A 13,863-nucleotide genomic window follows, 5' to 3' on the forward strand; every position below is an offset into this window, starting at 1 on the left:
GGCGAAGTACGGTAAATCATTAGGTGTACTACAAGATCATGTTACATCTTACGGGAAAGTAGGGTGTGACATGTTTTGTGGTATCAGAGCAATGGTTTTAAAGTAAATTTTGAACTGTGTATTTGAAATCTTTTTGTCGGTAAATACAACTGCTCAAATGTTTGATACATATAGTACATTTACATCATAAATATGAACTAATGGAGAGGAATCTCCTTGTGTTAGTTGTGCAGGAATAGAAAATCCTATGAAAAGATATGGAAGAGAAGAATGAGATAATAGAATAGTCTGTGATGGCAGAAGTACAAGTTGAGGCCCCAGCTCCACAAAGTGTCGAAGGCCTGACTGTACCAATTTTACTGGTACAAAATACTGCACAAATGGCCTAGCAAATGGCTACTTTCTTTCAACAAATGGCTGATACTCTGTCAGCTCAAGCTCAAGCACAAACCCAACCCCCACAAGGGTAGTGTGAAATAGAGAAAAGGGAGAAACCTATGGGTCAAAGCTCGAACAGTAATTTGGGAAAGAGAAAAGAATTTGAGGAACCCTGAGCTCAGGGATATGACAGAGGCGGATCAATAGGGCAGAGAACACCAAGATCTAGTCGTCGAACAACCAGAAGTTGCTATTCTGCCCGTTTCTGCCATGTTTGTGGTAAGCTACATGGAGGTATTTGTTGTAAGGCCTCTGGAGCTTGCTATAATTGTGGAAAGCTTGGACACTTTGTTAGAATTGTACTAGAGTACCTCGATCTGCTATCGAAAGTTGATAGACAGTCAGTAGAGGTCGAGATAGAAATAGAGTTGGTACTCCTAACAACAATAACATAGTGAATCAACCCGAACATAATAGGACATCAGTTAGAGCGTCCACTATGTGCCAAGGGAAAAGAACAGCAACTTCGGATGTAGCTGCTAGTAAGTTCTTAATTTTTGAAAGAAATAGTGAGTTATTATTTGATCCTAGCACTACTTATTTGTATGTTAGTATTAGAACTATATGTTCTGTTGTTATTCCTTTACATGGGAATAAATTTTGATGCAGTAGTGATTAGTCCTTTAAGATAAGGAATGTGATAATAAGTGAAATTAGTTCTAGAAGATTTTATCAGCGAAAAGTATTTTCTAACACATCATAATTTATAAAGCTAAATGGCAAGCCTACTTAATGTAAGGCAAGAGGACGTAAAAGTAAGTTACAGTAATAGAATTACTCTAGATGAGGGCAAAGATGTTCCTATTAGTAATTGTTAATGGATATTATAAATAGAATAAGATTTAAATATCAATAAATTCGAAAAGGATAAAATATAGGAAAATTTGATCTATGGGAATGTATCGTAGTATCTATGCAATGTTCTTGATTTTTATATTGTAAGCTGCAGATTACAGTACTGACTTGAGATTATTGTGTAGAGCTACGTACTACCCGATAGTACACCAAGATGAGAATAGTTGCCAACGGCATTTGTATTGGTATAATTATGCCAGGATAGAATTTTATGGTTGGAAATGAGTTTGGAAATCCTACTTAGGGATTTAAAACTCAAAAGTTAGAATATCGAAAGGTTATAGTTTAGTACAAAAGGAAATAGATTTTAGAATATTAATAGACAAAAAGAGTTGTGGAAGTAAAAATTTGAACAGTTAGTTTAGATATAACAAATAAATGTTATGAATGTGAGTAAGATTATTGACTAGAATGGTCAAAGGACCCATGATTAGATAAGTAATTCTAACATGACCTCAATGGTCTTTCAAAAAGGGAACATGAATCGAAATATTAGACAGAACGATAGTAAGAAAATATTAGTGCTATATAAACAAAATAAATGTTATATTAGATTGTTAAAAATCTTACACAGATTCAGAGGAAATAAGATTATACAATCATATAGAAAGGAGGAAATAAACGTGTAAATATTGTAAGATGGCTATTGTGTGACACCCCTTACCCGTCTACAGTGTAGCCGAGCAAGCTATGCCACACGGTGTACCGGCACACTCTATTTTACCTTAATTAATTTTTGTCAAGGTTTTGAATATAGTTTGTGAAATATAGTTCATTTATTGAAATTATAATTTATTTGAGGTTCCGAAAATTCTATAGAAAATTCGGCAGAGTACCGGCTAAAAATGGAGAAAGCGGTTCTTCGGAACCTGTTAAAAACCCTTCCAAAATTTGTATTCAATCATCTCAAACTCCAATATCCAAAATCTCAACAATATTTCTCAATTTCAGTTCTCAATAACCTTTTCATTTCTCAAACATCCATTTCTCATAATACTCATATACAAGCAATAAATAAATGCTCAAATTTTGCATTCATAGTCATAACTTTCATTATTTACATGAACATCAAAATATATTACATAAGTTCAAATACATATGAGAAAGTAAAAATTTTCTACAAAATATCAAAATGACACCTAGTGTCCTACCAATGCACTGCAGAAGTTGAGGTGACAAGGACACTGTGCAGAACTGCAGGATGGACTCACCCAGTCTGTGGCCTACTGGGCTCACGATCGGAATCTCCAGTACCTACGCGTGGCAAAAGCAACGCGCTAAGCAATAATGCTTAGTGGTGCAATAATATAATAAAGGAAAATAGCAAGAAAATAAATGTGTATAGAATGTGTATGCTTTCTTTGTTTGGTGTTGGTATATTCATTATTTCATTAACTTTGTCCACTTTTATTCATTTAGTTGCCCCAAGTAACCTACACTAGGCAGTGGATCGGATAACGGGTGGTAGCCTTTGGGTACCTAGTACCTTGGGCCGTCACACCATCGGTCACATATGCATCTCCCGGTGTGCAACAGAATAGCTAACAAGCTGTAAATAATATCAGGCACAAGGCCAAGTCTCAATACAAAGTCAGAATAGCTAAAAGTCATGAAATCACAGAATGGCATATCGCCATGTGCGATCGCTAATCGAACCCTATTGGCATGCCAAACTATCCAAACCAATCTTGTTAGGTATACTAGGGCATTCGATACTTTAAAATTCTTCAATCTTTGAATTTCAAGTTTCGGTGTCACTATTCACCTCTTTGGTCAACTAAAATGTTGACTTTTAGGTAGAAATTAGGTACATTGGTTTTGGCACTCCCAACATACCACATTTTGCTGTTTACACTTGTTGGGATTGGTCACATTTACCATTTCTAACTTAAAACCAAGAGGGCAGAAAATTTCAGTTTTTGAAGCATATGTTTACTGTTCCATTAAACACTGTTGCAGTGGGAATTTGAAGAAATGACAAACATGAAAGTTTTTCCTTATTTTGTCTAGTTGAATTTCCTTTTTTGAATCACTCCATTTGGAGTTTTTTAGCTCCAGATATGGCTCAAAAACCACAACTGGCAGGATTTCCAATCTGCAGAATTGACCATATCTACAGTAACATGAACAGTGATTGTGATTCCATTTTTGAATTGGTTCTGGCCATAATTTGGGGTAGGTTCCTTCATGAAAGTTGTTTGCCTATGTCTTAACTTTTTGCTGTAAAAATGTCAGGTCAATTGACCATATCTACAGTGAGTTATGGCCAAATGAATAGTTACTGTTCATTTGGTCAATTCTGCAGAATCAGTTGCAGGGTATCCGGATTGGGGCCAAGTTTTGGTCCTCTTGCTTTGGTCTTTTGGGCATGGTTTCTTCAGCAAAAATGTGCCATTATAAGCCTAGTTCATGTCCAATTGGCCAAACACCAATTAGATCAACACAGCCAAAGTTATGGCTGTGTAATTGGACTGGATTCTCAGTCCCCATTCTGCTGTCTTTAGGCAGCATAGTCATTCTCTTTGCCAAGCCATTTTTCAGTCCAATTTATGGTCAACATACCTCAAATGGTCACTAATTGACCATTAGAGTGTTCTTTAACAGTTTCATAAGCCAAGTCAAAGTTTCACTTCTCAAAACCCTAATGTCCAACTCAATTTACCCATAAACCTCAATTAGCACACTAGTTCAACATCCATGCATATTCATACCTTAAACACCATTTCTAGCTCACTTTAAGTCCATTAAAACAATCAAAACCATTCCTCTATTAGGGCTGCTGAATTCTATGGTGGACATACACATGAATTTGTTTCATTTATTTCACAATTTCTCATCCATTACAAGCCTCAATCATGGAATTAATGAGTTTTAACTACATATATGCACTAACCTCTTGTAGGGAAATTTTTCCCAAGCTCAAAACTTCACTTTCCTTCTTCTTCTTGGCTGCCAAAAGCTTCCCCAAGTGATATGGTCAATGTTTAATGAAAGGGGTTAGGGTTTAGTGGTGTAATAAAGGGAGTAATTAAGCTTGATTGAAAAAAAATCAATGGAGGGATCTAGGGCATGTTTCAGCTGGCTTTTAGGGGGGGAGAGATGGCTGCTGCAATTTTTGTTATTTTGGTCTTCTTTTAGTCTCTTTTATTTGTTAGTCAATTAGTTGCTTAAGTGTGATTGGTGGAAATTTTAAATGACATCACAATGATGTCATAAATAAGTCTTTTTCCCATTTTCCTTTCTTTTCTCCACTACTCATTTTCAATTTAATTTCTAGTAATGTTTATTCATATTTTATGTCATATTAATTATTTACTCAACTGGACAAGTCGGCCAAAAATCACCTCTGAAGGCGAAATGACCAAAATGCCCTCCGTTTGGCTTAACGGGTCAAAATTGTCTGTACCGATTGAAAAAATTTTCTAGGTATTTTCTTGGCATCCTAATGCCGTGGGAACCTCAATAACCCTTCTCTGGAGTCCCAAAAATTATTTTATAATTTTTCCCCCGGGTCTAGGGCTCCTCGTTGTGAGAACCGCAACTTCCCTCTAGTTACCCATCGCTAGGGCACCGGCTCGTTTAACTTGGTTGTATTTTATTTCTAAAATTTTTACTAAATTTTTCTTATTAATATTTGAGTTAATTATGATTCCCGACTTTAATTTAAATATTTTTCCGGACTTTCTAGCTGTCCGGACCGACACCGGTCACCGGAACAGTAGAATGTACGGAGTTGGTACAGGGAGGGTGTTACAACTCTTCCCCTCTAATTTAAATTTCATCCTCGAAATTTACCTGATGCAAACAGTTGAGGGAACTATTGCCTCATCGTCTCTTCACTTTCCCAAGTTGCCTCATCGGTGTTGTGGTGCCTCCAAAGCACATTCACCAATGGAATATGCTTGTTTCTCAACTCTTTCACTTCCCGAGCCAAGATCCGTAGAGGTTCTTCTTCGTATGTCAAATCCGGCTGTATTTCAATTTCTTCTCTGGAGATGACATGTGAAGGATCTGAGCGGTATCTTCTGAGCATGGACACGTGGAACACATTGTGGATCTTGTCCAGCTCTGGTGGTAAAGCTAGCCTATAGGCCACTGGACCCACACGTTCAATGACTTCATATGGGCCAATGAACCTAGGGCTCAACTTACCTTTTCTTCCAAACCTCAACACTTTCTTCCATGGTGACACCTTGAGGAACACTTTGTCGCCAACCACATATTCTATTTCTTTTCTCTTCAGGTCGGCATAAGATTTACATGCATGCGAGGCAACCTTTAAGTTGGCTTTGATTGATTTTACCTTCTCCTCAGCCTGTTTCACCAGGTCTGGCCCTACCAGTTTGTCTTCGCCCAATTCAGTCCAGCACACTAGAGTTCTACATTTTCTCCCATACAGTGCTTCATATGGGGCCATTTGGATGCTAGCTTGGTAGCTATTGTTGTATGCAAATTCTGCCAGTGGGAGGTATCTATCCCAACTTCCCTCAAACTCAATGACACAACTCCTCAGCATAATCTCAAGGACCTGACATATATTTCACGTTATTGTTATCATTTCAGTTCAATAGCTGTATTAATTCAATTGGTTCAATTATTTACCTGGATTACTCTTTCTGATTGCCCATCCGTCTGAGGATGGAAAGCTGTGCTGAAGTGGAGTTGTGTACCCAAGGATTCATGCAACTTCTTCCAGAATCTTGATGTAAACCTTGGGTCTCGATCAGATATGATGGAAAGTGGAATTCCATGAAGTCTAACTATCTCACTGATATACAATTCTGCTAACTTCTCCAGTGAGTAGTCAGTCCTAACTAGCAGAAAGTGTGCTGACTTTGTCAATCTATCAACTATCACCCATACTGCATCATGTTTCTTCCGGGTGAGAGGTAGACCACTTAAAAAATCCATGGTGACCCGATCCCATTTCCATTCAGGTATGCGTATAGGTTGTAGTAAACCCGATGGAACTTGATGTTCTGCCTTGACTTGCTGACATGTCAAGCGTTTAGTCACATAGTCAGCTATGTCTTTCTTCATACTGTGCCACCAATCACGAAGCTTGAGATCATGATACATCTTTGTACTTCACGGTGCATAGCATATACACTAGTGTGTGCCTCTTTTAGAATATTGGCCTTCAATTCCCCATCATCCGTACACACGTCTTCCTTTATGTCTGAGACACCCATTTACCTTCACCTCATAATCAGTTGCTTTTCCTTCTGGGATTTTGCTCATAATGGCCGTTAATTTTCCATCTGCCATTTGCCCATCCAAAATCTGCTGTAGCAGGTTTGGCCTCACTTGCAACTCAGCCAAAATAGCTCCATCTCGAATCAAAGTTAGACGGGCATTCAATGATCTCATAGCTGTGATGGACTTTCTACTCAAAGCATCAGCAACTACATTTGCCTTAAGCATCAGCAACTACATTTGCCTTCCCAGGATGGTAGTCAATTACACAGTCATAATCCTTCAGGAACTCAATCCATCGCCTCTGTCTAAGGTTGAGCTCCTTCTGGGTTGGCAAATATTTCAGGCTTTTGTGGTCTGTGTAAATGTAGCACTTTTCACCATACAAGTAATGCCTCCATATCTTCAGTGCGAAGATAATTGCTGCAAGCTCTAAATCATGGGTAGGGTAATTCTGTTCATGTGGCCTTAGCTGCCTGGAAGCATAAGCGACCACCTTCCCCTCTTGCATCAATACACACCCTAGCCCATTATGTGAGGCATCACTGTAGACCACAAAGTCTTTTCCTGACACTGGCTGTGTTAACACTGGTGCCTCTGTCAACATAGCCTTCAACTTCTCAAAACTGGTCTGACACTTGTCATTCCAGTCAAATCTGACATTCTTGTGTAACAACTTGGTCATTGGAGCAGCTATTAAGGAAAATCCCTTTACAAATCTTCTGTAATACCCAGCTAGCCCCAAGAAGCTTCTGACCTCAGTTGTATTCCTGGGAGGCTTCCATTCCATCACTGCTTCTATTTTCTTGGGATCCACCCTAATCCCATCAGCTGACACTATGTGTCCAAGGAATGCAATCTCATTCAGCCAAAAGTCACACTTGGACAACTTAGCATACAGCTTCTTTTCCTTCAGGGTTTGCAGAACAATCCTCAAATGCTCATCATGTTCTTCACTGGTCTTAGAATACACCAAAATATCATCAATAAATACCACTACGAACCGATCTAAGTATGGATGGAAGATACGGTTCATAAGGTCCATGAATGCCGCTAGTGCATTTGTTAGGCCAAAGGGCATCACTAGAAACTCATAATGCCCATATCGGGTCCTGAATGCAGTCTTGGGCACATCTACATCCTTCACCCTCAACTGATGATACCCTGATCTGAGATCAATCTTAGAAAATACTCCTGCTCCCTTCAGCTGATCAAACAGATCATCAATTCTAGGCAACGGATATTTGTTCTTTACAGTCACTTTATTCAACTGCCGGTAATCAATGCAAAGCCTCAAAGTCCCATCCTTCTTCTTCACAAACAGCACTGGAGCTCCCCATGGTGACACACTGGGGCGTATAAGCCCCTTTTCCAGCAGCTCTTGCAACTGAGTTTTCAACTCCCTCAATTTAGTGGGTGCCATCCTATAAGGAGCGATGGAAATGGGTGCTGTTCCCGGCAGTGTCTCAATAGGAAATTCAACTTCCCTTTCTGGTGGCAAACCAGGCAACTCTTCGGGAAATACCTCTGAGAAGTCTCTCACTGTGGGTATACCACTCAGGTTTGGCTTTGCCTGCCTAGTATCCACCACATGTGCTAGGTAGGCTTCACAGCCTTTTCTCATCATTCGTCTTGCAACTGTGGCTGAGATAACATTGGACAAGAAATCTGTGCTTTCACCCACAATAGTGATCTCATTACCCTCAGAAGTTTTCAAAGAAATTCTCTTCAATTTGCAATCAACTATTGCCTGATGACGTGACAACCAGTCCATTCCCAAAATCACGTCAAACTCATGGAAGGGCAACTCAATCAGGTCTGCCAAGAATTCATACCCCTGAATCCTTAACGGGCAACCCTTGTACACTTTGTTCACTACCATACTATGGCCCAATGGATTAGTGACCAGAATGTCTTGGTCACTCTCCCCTACTAATATCCCCCTTTCTATGGGTAGGTTGATGCAGATATATGAATGAGTGGATCCTGGATCCACCAATGCATGCACAGGTGTAGTGTAGAGAGAGAACGTACCCCTGATGACGTCCGGGGCATCTTGCTCCTCCTGAGCTCTAATAGCATAAGCGCTTGCTGGTGGTCTACTGTCAGGCCTCTCTGCTAGCTCAGATGCAGGCCCTGTGATGGTCCAACAGCCTCAGATTTACCAGATTTTCTACCTCTGCGTAGTGCAGGCAGTGCATGCTTGTGTTGGAGCAGCTGTAGTAGTTCTGCGTGGACAGTTCCTTAACTGATGCTCTGTTGACCCACACCTCAAGCAGGCACCAGTTACTCTCCAACACTCCCCCTTATGCCACTTCAGGCAGTGTGGACATGCAGAAGATGCTGGGGCTGGTCCCCTGAACCCCATCCTCGGAGGCGCCCACCGATGGTGTGGGTGACCTCTCTAGGGGTGAATCGTGGCTCGGGCCCCGAGACGACCACGACCACGTGGTTGAGCTGAACTCTGTGCAGGAGAACCCTTGAACTTCTTCCCAAATGCAGAGCTGAACTAGACCGACTGGCCCCTCTTCTGTCTTTCCCTTCTAGTCTGCTCACTGATTCTTACTTTTTCCACCTTTATTGCAGCTTCCACTAATTTGGTAAATTCTGTGATTCCCAAGGCAGTGAGCTGGATCTTGATGTTGTCATTTAGTCCCTCTTCAAATCTCTTACATCTTTCTGCTTCATTAGGGACTATCTCCCTTCCATAACGGCTCAATCGGACAAATTCCTTCTCATATTCGGCCACTGACAACTGTCTCTGCCTCAGGTTAATAAACTCTCTTCTTCTCTCTTCCAGGTATACAGTACCCACATATTTCTTCTTGAATTCAGAGAGAAAGAAGTCCCAAGTTACAGCTTCTGGCTGCACTTCACTGGACACAGTGTCCCACCACTCATATGCATCGTCTTGCAGCAAAGATATGGCAGCTTCCAGGTTTTGCTCTGGAGTGCAGTGGAGTTGTTTTAGGACTCTGCCTGTTCTGTTCAACCAATTCTCGACTGCAACAGAGTCATCTTCTCTCTTGCCATAGAAGTCCACAGCTCCAAACTTTCTTAGTCTTTCCAGGTGTGATTTCTGCTGTGGAGCTGGTGGTGGTGGTGGTGCTGCTGGCATTACTCCGGCCATTTGTCTAAAGAAGTCGGCCATTTGCTGAAACATGGCCTGTGGAGGCTGAGCAGGCTCTGCTTGAGCTGGCGGAGTAGGTTCTCCCCTACCCCCAGTCTCAGCTGCTGCAGGTGGAGCATGACTCTCCACTTCCTCCTCAACTGCTCTCTGAGATGAAGGGTCCATATCCTATTCAAATAAGAAAAACAAACAGATCTGCATTAGTGTCACCTCGACTCTTACAAATGCAATGCATGGTATGGACTCAATCTAGGCCCAGAAACGCCTAAACCGTGCTCTGATACCACTAAATGTGACAACCCTTACCGTCTGATTGTAGCCGAGCAAGCTATGCCACACGGTGTACCGGCACACTCTATTTTACCTTAATTAATTTTTGTCAAGGTTTTGAATATAGTTTGTGAAATATAGTTCGTTTATTGAAATTATAATTTATTTGAGGTTCTGAAAATTTTATAGAAAATCCGGCAGAGTACCGACTAAAAATGGAGAAAACAGTTCTTCGGAACCTGTTAAAAACACTTCCAAAATTTGTATTCAATCATCTCAAACTCCAATATCCAAAATCTCAACAATATTTCTCAATTTCAGTTCTCAATAACCTTTTCATTTCTCAAACATCCATTTCTCATAATACTCATATACAAGCAATAAATAAATGCTCAAATTTTGCATTCATAGTCATAACTTTCATTATTTACATGAACATCAAAATATATTACATAAGTTCAAATACATATGAGAAAGTAAAAATTTGCTACAAAATATCAAAATGACACCTAGTGTCCTACCAATGCACTGCAGAAGTTGAGGTGACAAGGACATCATGCGTAATCGCCGGATGGACTCACCCAATCTGTGGTCTACTGGGCTCACGATCGGAATCTCCAGTACCTACGCGTGGCAAAAGCAACTCGCTAAGCAATAATGCTTAGTGGTGCAATAATATAATAAAGGAAAATAGCAAGAAAATAAATGTCTATAGAATGTGTATGCTTTCTTTGTTTGGTGTTGGTATATTCATTATTTCATTAACTTTGTTCACTTTTATTCATTTAGTTGCCCAAAGTAACCTACACTAGGCATCGGATGGATAACGGGTAGCGCACTGGGTACCTAGTACCTCGGGCCGTCACACCATCGGTCACATATGCATCTCCGGTGTGCAGAGCACTAACAAGTCAGTAAATAATATCGAGCACAAGGCCAAGTCTCAATACAAACTCGAATGGCTAAAAGCCATGAAATCCTGAGAATGGCATATCGCCATGTGCGATCGCTAATCGAACCCTATTGGCATGCCAAACTATCCAAACCAATCTTATTAGGTATACTAGGGCATTCGATACTTTAAAATTCTTCAATCTTTGAATTTCAAGTTTCGGTGTCACTATTCACCTCTTTGGTCAATTAAAATGTTGACTTTTAAGTAGAAATTAGGTACATTGGTTTTGGCACTCCCAACATACCACATTTTGCTGTTTACACTTGTTGGGATTGGTCACATTTACCATTTCTAACTTAAAACCAAGAGGGCAGAAAATTTCAGTTTTTGAAGCATATGTTTTCTATTCCATTAAACACTGTTGCAGTGGGAATTTGAAGAAATGACAAACATGAAAGTTGTTCCTTATTTTGTCTAGTTGAATTTCCTTTTTTGAATCACTCTATTTGGAGTTTTGTAGCTCCAGATATGGCTCAAAAACCACAGCTGGCCGGATTGCCAATATGCAGAATTGACCATATCTACAGTAACATGAACAGTGACTGTGATTGCATTTTTGAATTGGTTCTGGCCATAATTTGGGGTAGGTTCTTTCATGAAAGTTGTTTGTCTATGTCTTAACTTTTTTCTGTAAAAATTTCAGGTCAATTGACCATATCTACAGTGAGTTATGGCCAAATGAACAGTTACTGTTCATTTCTACAGAATCAGTTGCAGGGTATCCGGATTGGGGCCAAGTTTTGGTCCTCTTGCTTTGGTCTTTTGGGCATGGTTTCTTCAGAAAAAATGTGCCATTATAAGCCTAGTTTCATGTACAATTGGGCAAACACCAATTGGATCAACACAACCAAAGTTATGGCTGTGTAATTAGACTGGATTCTCAGTCCCCATTCTGCTGTCTTTAGGCAGCATAGTCATTCTCTTTGCCAAGCCATTTTTCAGTCCAATTTATGGTCAACATACCTCAAATGGTCACTAATTGACCATTAGAGTGTTCTTTAACAGTTTCATAAGCCAAGTCAAAGTTTCACTTCTCAAAACCCTAATGTCCAACTCAATTTACCCATAAACCTCAATTAGCACACTAGTTTAACATCCATGCATATTCATACCTTAAACACCATTTCTAGCTCACTTTAAGTCCATTAAAACAATCAAAACCATTCCTCTATTAGGGCTACCGAATTCTATGGTGGACATACACATGAATTTGTTTCATTTATTTCACAATTTCTCATCCATTACAAGCCTCAGTCATGGAATTAATGAGTTTTAACTACATATATGCACTAACCTCTTGTAGGGAGATTTTTCCCAAGCTCAAAACTTCACTTTCCTTCTTCTTCTTGGCTGCCAAAAGCTTCCCCAAGTGATATGGTCAAGGTTTAATGAAAGGGGTTAGGGTTTAGTGGTGTAACAAAGGGAGCAATTAAGCTTGATTGAAAAAAAATCAATGGAGGGGTCTAGGGCATGTTTCAGCTGGCTTTTGGGGAGGGAGATGGCTGCTGCAATTTTTGTTATTTTGGTCTTCTTTTAGTCTCTTTTATTTGTTAGTCAATTAGTTGCTTAAGTGTGATTGGTGGAAATTTTAATGACATCACAATGATGTCATAAATAAGTCTTTTTCCCATTTTCCTTTCTTTTCTCCACTACTCATTTTCAATTTAATTTCTAGTAATGTTTATTCATATTTTATATCATATTAATTATTTACTCAACTGGACAAGTCGGCCAAAAATCACCTCTGAAGGCGAACTGACCAAAATGCCCTCCGTTTGGCTTAACGGGTCAAAATTGTCTGTACCGATTGAAAATTTTTTCTAGGTATTTTCTTGGCATCCTAATGCCATGGGAACCTCAATAACCCTTCTCTGGAGTCCCAAAAATTATTTTATAATTTTTCCCCCGGGTCTAGGGCTCGTCGTTGCGAGAACCGCAACTTCCCTCTGGTTACCCATCGCTAGGGCATCGGCTCGTTTAACTTGGTTGTATTTTATTTCTAAATTTTTTACTAAATTTTTCTTATTAATATTTGAGTTAATTATGATTCCCGACTTTAATTTAAATATTTTTCCGGACGTTCTAGCTGTCCGGACCGACACCAATCACCGGAACAGTAGAATGTACGGAGTTGGTACAGGGAGGGTGTTACATATTGGGTAAAATTTCACTAACGAAATTTATTTTAAGGGGGGGGGGGGAAATTGTAACACTCCTATGTTCGGTAGTACATTCTAATGTTCCGGTGACAGTGTCTATCCGGACAGCTAGGATGCTTGGAATTATATTTCAATATTAGTGTGCAGACATAACATAATAAAATACAAGAAAAGAAAATACAAGAAAAACAAATAAAAAATAATAGCAATGAAATGAAACTAAGTTAAACGAGCCGAACCCGTAGCGATGGGTGACCACACTAGGAAGTTATGGCGATGACCGTTGACTAGCCCTGGACCGCGGAGAACCCGGAAAAATATTTTCGGGACATAATTAAACGTCTACTGAGGTGTAATTAACATTAGAAATGTCAAAGAAAATTTAGTAAGTCAATATAAACAAAAATGAAAATTTAAGGAATCGGCGGTACAAGGAGTAAATCGGTAGCACCGAAAAAGTCCGAATTTGACCTGAAGAGGGGCATTTTGGTCATTTGACACCTAGAGTGGACTTTTGACCTAAATGTCCATTAAAAATAAGTAGTATTAAATTGTAAAAATTTAGTGAAAAATGAAATTAAGTATAAAATGCAATTTAAGGAAAAAGAGGCATTAGTGCAATTATGGAAAATTTGAATTATTTAATTAATTCAATAAGGTTAGTGGAGCACTAAGTGGACTATATAAGCCATATAAGGACCATAAAATCTGCATTAAAACTTATCTTCTTCCCATTTTAAAACCTTGCCGAATTCAAGCTCTCCCATTGTCCTCCATGGCCATCCCACAAGCTTCCTCTCCTCCATGATTAAGTCATGATTCCTATAAGTGTCTTCATTCAAAAGCGATGTACACATCTT

Source organism: Hevea brasiliensis, chromosome 8 (genome assembly GCF_030052815.1).
Source record: "Hevea brasiliensis isolate MT/VB/25A 57/8 chromosome 8, ASM3005281v1, whole genome shotgun sequence".
Taxonomy (NCBI): domain Eukaryota; kingdom Viridiplantae; phylum Streptophyta; class Magnoliopsida; order Malpighiales; family Euphorbiaceae; genus Hevea; species Hevea brasiliensis.